This window comes from Amblyomma mixtum, chromosome 2 (assembly GCF_055824585.1).
Source record: "Amblyomma mixtum isolate Tamu chromosome 2, ASM5582458v1, whole genome shotgun sequence".
In the NCBI taxonomy this organism is placed as follows: domain Eukaryota; kingdom Metazoa; phylum Arthropoda; class Arachnida; order Ixodida; family Ixodidae; genus Amblyomma; species Amblyomma mixtum.
This window is the reverse complement of record NC_143013.1, coordinates 134612187-134619753: the sequence shown is the minus strand read 5'-3', so window position 1 is coordinate 134619753 and position 7567 is coordinate 134612187. Positions and strand designations below refer to the sequence as shown.

General features: G+C 45.5%; 1 pseudogene; it reads right to left on the bottom strand.

The window, feature by feature from the left end:
- Positions 1-1731: 1731 nt before the first annotated feature.
- LOC149360977 (uncharacterized) lies at positions 1732-3452 on the bottom strand (annotated as a pseudogene).
- Positions 3453-7567: the final 4115 nt, after the last annotated feature.

Genomic DNA, 7567 nt, shown 5'->3' with positions numbered 1-7567 from the left:
TAATTTGCGACTTTTTGATGACATTACCTTGCTAAGTCACTCAGGAGATGAGCTGCAAAGCATGATCGATGAGTTAGACAGGCAGAGTAGAACGGTAGGTCTTAAAATTAACATGCAGAAAACCAAAGTAATGTTCAACAGTCTCGTGAGGGAACAGCAGCTCACAATTGGTAGCGAGGTGCTGGAAATTGTAAGAGAATGTGTGTACTTAGGGAAGGTAGTGGTCACCTCTCCGGATCATGAGTGGGAAACAACTATAAGAAGGTTGTGGCACGCATACGGCAGGTTCTCTCAAATCATGAATGGCAGTTTACCAATATCCCTCAAGAGAAAAGTATACAACAGCTGTGTCTTACCAGCAATCACTTGTGGGGCAGAAACGTGGAGGCTAACGAAGAGGGTTCAGCTTAAGTTAAGAACAACTCAGCAATCTACAAAGAAAAATTAATGCTGTAGCATTAAAAGACCAGAGGGGGACAGAGTAAGTGAGGGAACAGACACGGGTTAATGGAACCTACCAGAAATCAATAGAAAGAAATGGGCTTGGGCAGGGCATGTTATGCAAAGGTAAGATAAACGCTGGTCCGTAAGGGTGACTGAGTGGATTGCAAGAGAAGGCAAGGGTAGCAGGGGGCAGCAGAAAGTTTCGTGGACGGATGAGATTAAGAAGTTTGCGGCAATACGGTGGCCGCAGCTGGCAAAGTACAGGGTTAATTGGAGAGACATTGGAGAGGCCTTTGCCCTGTAATGGGCATATTCAGGCTGATGGTGATGATTATGTGTCAAGAGTTGTTCATCTATGTAAACTGCTCATCATGGCTCACATTGCTAAACAACTGTTGATGATAATATGTAATTTATTAAAAATCCATTAACCTCACTGGACATATGAACAGAGATTGATATTGCTGTTCAGCACCTCAGATTGCACTATTATTTAGGATAGAATGTGCACTATTATCTAGGATTGTAAACAATGTTGCACTGCATTCCCCTTGGCATTTATTGACAAATTACAAGCTTGCATTCCTCCATATTATCTCGCCTAACTTAATTTTCAATGGCTCTTATTTATACAAATAATTTGTAAACTGGCATCGCTTTCCAAAATGAAATACCTCATTTTGGTCTGCATCGACTCGAATGGCGCGCAGCACAAGCATTCCAAACAATGACACGTTTACTTTGAGGTAGGTAGGGTTTACGTGTAGCCAGACTTGTTCAGAGCGCTAGAGCTTTTGCCAGCGGGACAACTGGCGGAAAATAATAAAGCCTGCAGGAGCGATTTTCACAGACCACAGTTCGGCACACACTGTTGTAGCTACGCAAATAATGGCCAAGCACAGTGCTCGTAGTGAAGCTAGTACATTACGATTTCACACAGTTTGTCCAGTATGTGAACTATAAACAAAAACGAGTCGCTCACTGGACACTTTTTTCGCCACCGCAGCTATCGCCACTTAATTCAGCCATCACGGGCGAAACAAACGGGTGCTTTCCTTATAGTGGCATATAATTCCCATTTACTTTGATAGCAGCGAAAAATTTTGCCCACTTACGGTCTGCAGTCCATCGTGTCCCTCAAAAACATCATCTGTGTGTAGTAGGGCCACACGATTCCGCTGCCGTCTACATCATCAGCTCCGGCGCCGATTTTCTTGGTGTCTTGTTCCGCCGTAAATAGTCGGCGGAACTTATCGCGGAGATTTTTCCACCGCTTCTGTAGCATTTTTACGGCCTCTGCGATAAAAACATGAGAACATACACTTCAGTTTTTTCGTTCAGGCGCGCGACATGAACACCGAATGAAAAAGTTTGGCATCCTACCTTCGCGCGGGCATTCCGGCAAAAGTTCCGCGGCCACTTCTCTCCACATGGTCGCCGCTACCTGCTTGTTTTTGTGCAGAGCGTGGCCCGCGAGCCATAGTGGCCGCCGTGGTTCGAGGGCGGCGATGAGCAACTCGTTGTTTAGTTGATTCATTTGGCTGCCAGTGACCGACGAAAAGCTTCCAGTGAGGTGGAGGTCCGCCATTTCTCAAAACATGCTTGGAGGACCCGCTCCGGAAGACGCAGAGGCAAAACGTCCACTGATTGGCTGACGCTGGCGCGCCGGAAATAGCACGCGCGCCAAATATCTGGCACTGTCGGATGCGAGCGTCGTGGACGCGCTCGGCGGCGGCCGGCGCGTCGCGCATGCGCAGACTTCCTTCGGCTGGTGCGTGAGCCCCCCAGCGCGCAGGACGCTCGCCGAAAAGCGTCGATGGAGTTGGGGCTTTAGTGGCCCACCCAACCATAGCTTTAACAATTTTTTCATGACACCAAGGCACATCAAGTGCATGTAGTCGAGAGGCGCACTTGTGATGCAGTCAATGGGCAGTGATGTAAGAATTGATACGTCATGGTGGTGATTAGGGTCAGTCTGGCGCCTAAAAGAATCGTCTGCCCGAAGTGTCGAGCTTTTTGAAGGGAAGACAACGCTGTTGTGAACATACATTCCTTCTACAGAGCACTTTGGGCACCCAGAATACCCCATGTGACCTTTGATAGAGAATATGAAAGATCGTGCAGGAGCATCACAAATAAAGCTCCTCACTGAAACCTGGAAAATTTGACTTTGAAAGTTAAGCCCGCACAAAATAAGCTGCCCCAGTTCAGTGACGAATGGAGACAAGAACTCATTGGCAGAGTCTGGCTTTGATGTTCCAGCAAATACACCTACAACAAAAGGTGCAGCTCTGCTACATTCAAGAACCTGGCATTGAATTATCCATAACTGCTTTCTAGAACTTTTAGAAATTGAGAGCCCATCGATATTAGAGGAAAGTGTAATAGAACTGACTTCAGTAGCTCTATGAGACAGCATGTTTCTGAGCTGGTGCTTAAGGCCATAATGGCAGTATTCCTCAGGTGACATGGAGGTCAGCGCTGAAATATTCATAGTCTCTCGCGGTGTGCGGAGCAATGTGCGAGCGTCAGACGGAAGACAAGCTGTATCAGAAGGATGTGCCTTCAGCACCTTGAGCAGGGATAATAATGCCGAGTGCGAAATGTTTCCTTTTAGGGCCCAAGCCCGCAGTGCTGTCGCCAGATCGCCAGACTCGGCGGCTGGCTTTGCGTTGGGGCAATCAGCAGGGTGCTCAGAAGCTGTATCACAACTTGAAGCCTATGAACACGGGGAACCTAAAGACACGGCTGGCGCCACTTCTGGGAGGTCTAGTGTTGCTGCTATGTCGCTCACGGCAGTCACTTGATCACTCTGGATTGCACAGCTGTCAAAGAATGTCTGATAGTGGAGTGGCACTGTCACTGGAAGCGGCAGATGACACAGTAGAAGGGGCAGGCGCGGGTACCGTCCTTTGGCGACTGCATTGCCCAAAGTTCTCGAAAACCGCCTTTGTTTCACGGGACGCTTTTGCTCATGTGTAAGGCTTCTCGATTTTGGTTTTAGGCATTTCAGAAAGCGCGTTGAGACGTCAAGCAACTTGTATCGAAAAATAAGACGAACTAGATGGCTCGGTTCACCTTGGCACAATGAAATCACGGAACAGCACACAACCGCACAAGCTGTCCCTGGGTCCGATGCACGGTCGCGGGCATTGGTCGTGCGGTTGGCGCGATGGTGGGGTTATGTGCAGAGTTGCTGTACACTACCAGTGCCTTAAAATATAGTTGCAAAATGTAATTGCAAAAAAAGCAATAAAAAACGTACTAATATTTCAACTTTTTACAATAGTTTTAACAATAAAACATTTTATTTTATAACTGCTATCTAAATTACTATTATCTGGCTACATAATAAAATTGATTGTTGTCATAACTTTTCTATCGCAAGACACCACTAGCGGCTGCACCACCCCATCTGCCCAAGGCCAAGCCTGGTCAAGCGAAGTGCATATCTAGCCCGCATTTTGTATCGATGTACACTGCGCTGCGTTTCGCCAGAATTCCGCATTGTTGTGCGCGCGTAACATTCACTGACGCTGTCAACATCGCCGCATCGGTGCGACGAGCTACAGGTAAGTCACCTTGCCATCAAATCTGAGATGCCATGTAGTAAATTATTGCTTTCTCGGTGAACTCTTTATTATTTCAGGCATGTACGCAATCATGGAATTTAAAGACACACGCGAAGTGGAGTTAGTCCCATGCACGTGTGTAAATGGCGGCAAATGCCTGTGGCCTAATGTCACTGCAGACAAAGCCATAAGGCTGGTGCGGCGTGGCGATCCCCCCACATCCGACTTCGTGGAGTACACTGCAAGCGTTAAAGGAGTATTCCGTAAGAATAAACCGCTGGTTTTGAAATGACAGCAGTGGTCAAGCTTTTTTTTTTTAGGCACATATGGAGAAGGTCGGAAGAAACGAACTCACTTGCCACACTTCCGACTTTTCCACTGAGGAGAGTACGCCGAAGCGCAGGCGAATCGTGTGGCCTAAGCTCTGGAGCGACAGTGACTCCAAACTGGAAGATTATCCTACCGCCCCACATGGACTCTTGGAGCTAAGGAGCACTCGTACGTTGTTTATTAAGGCAAAAGGCTTTAATGGCTCATACTGTCATTAGCAGGCGTGTCGGCAGATGTGTCCGCATTTAGGCGTCACTAAAGTATGCTTTAAAAAAAAAAAAAACTGTGTCGAGGCTGGGAGTCAAACCAGGGCCTTTGGTATTCGAAGCGGAGACGCTACCACTCCGCCACGAAGGCGCAGGGTTTGATCATGAATAAAGGCGCATCTAGTGAATGCATGGGTTTAGTAAATAAAAATAAGAAAAGAAACAAAAATAAAAGATGAAATAAACAGTGCGCCAGGAAATGCTTTCGCCTTGCAGCATTTTAGAGAGCCAAAGTGCCCCCTTAATTTTTATTCTGTAGTGTGTGCATTTTGCGGTGTGGTTCGCTTGTTTGCGGACGCGCAAGTTTCAAAATGAGTCCATTTTCCTACGCGCGTGTTATCGTCTTTTGTTGAGTATGCAGGCACGTGCTATGGCATTTAAGTCATTTGATTAAAAAAAGTCATGCCTGAGTCTTATTCGCATGCCATACTTATATGTTAAAGTAACTGATCTTAAAGTGACCAGCTGTAGAACTTTATATTATTCTTATTTCCTCACCATGAAGTGCAGAAAATAAAAAGTTTTGCGTTTATTTTTTTCTTGCAAATATCTGAACGTTCAAACATAGCATGGTAGCATATATATGCTCCTAACCAGCACATTCTAGTTAGCCAAAATGCTGCAATGTTCAGTGTTTTTTCAGTTTGCAATTTGGGGTTATTTTATTTTCTCAGCCTGCAGCAAGAAAGGGAGTGTGGCAGCACTGAGCAGTAGTAATGAGGAAGGCACTACTACTGGTAATCACCTTTAATTGACATTTTGAGTTTCTATTTCGTATTGCAAATATTAATTTGTCTCGTGCATTCATACACAGCTGATGTGACCCCTCAGGCTGAAGTGCCAGCCAACTCTGGAGAGCAAGGTAAGTAAATTTTATTTCCGTTTTTAGAGTTGGCACGTGCAATAGCATTCAAGGCATTTCATTATTTCATTACAAGACTGCTCATTAAGACATATCAGGCAGGCATATCAACGTGCCTGAGCTGCAGAGCTGAATTGTTTTTCTTTTACGTCTTTATAAAGTCTACTGGATGTAAGGACTCTGTTGCATTTATCTCTGCCCTCCAAGCACCTGCATGTTGAAATCAAAGCATGGTAGTATACGCTACTAACATTCTTGATCAGGTTCCATACAGCCACATTTATATTTATTGCATTCTTATTTTGCAAATTGGATTTATTTGTTTGCTTAGCCCATCGCTTCAATGGAAGACCAGTGGCTGCACAGAGCAGTACTTCAAGGGAAGCCACAAGTAGATACCTTTAATTTACAGTTTGAGTTTCTAGTTTTTTATTGTGAATATCAATTTAAATTCCTTGTGCATGCATACACAGCTGACTTGGCCATTGAGAGTGAAGTGTCAGCAGGTCCTTCTCAGCAAAGTAAGTAATGACTGTAGGGCAGTTGTGTTATTGCTTCTTTGTATCCCAATGCCGCTGTTTTATAATACCCAACGTTTGTAATTTCTCTTCGCATTCTGCGATTTTATTTGCTGTATCCTGTTTTCACATCAATACATGGCAGCAGTTAGTGATGTCCAGCTTTAAAGGGACTCTGAGGACATATGTCAACTTTACCTGCATCAATTCATCCTCTTAGTGAATACCGTGAATACCAGAGAAGACCTTAAAATGAGGTACAAGTATTGCCACTGTTAACAGCTTTTGAAGCGAAAATCTTCACTAGGCTCGTCAACACCGCGCTTCGCGTGGGCCACCCCTTGGCGCCGCCGCGGCGCGCGCTACCCCTCACCGCTGCCGCGCGGTCGCCGCCGCCGTCCCAAGAGTAGAAGGTTCTTTCGCAAGATTCGCTATGCAAGGAGGAAAAGAAGACCCAGAAGAGGTAGCGTGGGAGTTGGCTACAGCGCGCTCGCCTCCTCGCCACCGTTTGCCCTTTCGTTGCAGCCGCGTATTTACTACAGTTGCTACGCATGCGGAAGGAGGGCTAATAACGCGCTTGCCTACACCGTTATCGTGGTGCTCCCAGTGCATTGTGCGCAAACTGCGACAGCCATGACGTCAAGCAAAGCATAACTGCAGCTTTTCGCTTGTGTATCCAGGCTTAACCAGAGCTAAGCCACTGCCAATTTTTTTTGCAAGCGAACTGCGAATAACTGCGACTGTTGCATGCAAATCCTTTGTGGCAGCCTACACCGCCATCCAGAATGTTATCACAAGTCCCTTCTGGTCTTTACATCACAAATTATTATCTAATGGTGGTGATAAAGGTTCACATTTTTGGTATCCCATTTTCTGAGCAAAAATTGTCTTTATTGCTGTTGAACAAATTGAATATTGCATTGTGTAACAAAAGCAAAATTCAAAAACTACTAGCAGATGCACAGTTGTTTATCCGCTGTCTACCTTTCAGCTGCAGCTAAAAAAGTTGCCTTTCCAACTGCATGGGTAATGAACAGAATTATTTTTTCACTTTATTCTTTAGAACCTCGACGTAAGGACACAGTTATGAGCAATGGTGAAAGCTACTAACATTTTTTTTGGCTTAATAACTGCACTTGTTCGCGTTCTCAGAGCTGTTAGGCTAATGCCATTCTTTTTTGTCCTTTCAGGTGGTGCGCATAATTTTTTTAGGTGACTTGGTTCTGCTGGTGAGTTCTGTGTTTCTTGCTGTTAGGATTTTTGACAGCATTGTAACCAGCTTCTTTATGCCTGCAGATTTCCAGAGACGAGTAATCATAAACTTCGCCATTATAAGGTACACACAAGCAGAAATACTGGAGCTGCTTTCTGCCAACACAGTGCCACGCAGTCAAGTGGCAGAGAATGACGACCCTGTTGTCAGCGAGTAGAGGAATTAAAGGCATTTGATTCCGACCTTGCTCCTGAACGGAGAAATGCCCCGGTGAGTGACTGCTGTTAGCATCTGTCTGTGTTGCAAGTCTGAGGAGTTAAGGTTGTTTTCAGATGCGTTGGGTACGCTCTTATGTTTGAAAC